Here is a 780-nt window from a genome sequence, read left to right on the forward strand (position 1 = left end):
GTTAAAATAGTAAATTTTATGTTATGTATATTTTGCCACAAACAAAAAGAAAATTTAGAGGATATGGCAACTAAATTCTAAGATAGCCCCCAGTGATCCTTGCCTCCTTATATTCAAAAATCGCCAATTGAGCATGGGCTGGACTCAGGGACTTACTTCTTACAAACAGGATAAGGAAAAAGTAACAGTATATGACTTAAAAGAGTCTAGGTCATTAAATAAATTGTGGCATCACTCTTCTTTGGATCATTCATTTGAAGCCATCCACTAAGTTGTAAAGAGATCCAAGGACAGGTGCATACAGTGATGGGCTGAGCACCTGTCAATAGCCCTGTGAGTAAGCTGGGAAGCAGATCCTACAGCTGTCAGTCATATGATTTCAGCCCCAGGTAACACCTTAAATGAACCCACCTAAGAGCTCCTGAGCCATCGCGTTCAACTACCCTGACTCTGGATTTCTGATCCTCAGATACTATGAGGTACCTGTTGTTTTAAGCTCCTAAATTTTGGAATTTTTTAATGCAGTAATCGATAACTAACACCAGAGATGGGGGTGAGGAAAAGATGTTAAAGCAAGAGTCCAAGTATCATGATAAAGAATAATCACAAAATGCCAGTATATTCATCACCTAAAATTTCACATTTTACAATTTACTAAAGTTTCTCAAGTTAGTCACTTGCTGTGTTAGACTTTAAAGGAACAAAAGGAGAAAATGTCAATCTTAAGAAATACGAAAGTTGAGCTCACACAGGATACCAAGATGGCTTGAATCAATTCCA

The sequence above is a fragment of the Camelus bactrianus genome, chromosome 1 (genome assembly GCF_048773025.1).
Source record: "Camelus bactrianus isolate YW-2024 breed Bactrian camel chromosome 1, ASM4877302v1, whole genome shotgun sequence".
Classification (NCBI taxonomy): Eukaryota; Metazoa; Chordata; class Mammalia; order Artiodactyla; family Camelidae; genus Camelus; species Camelus bactrianus.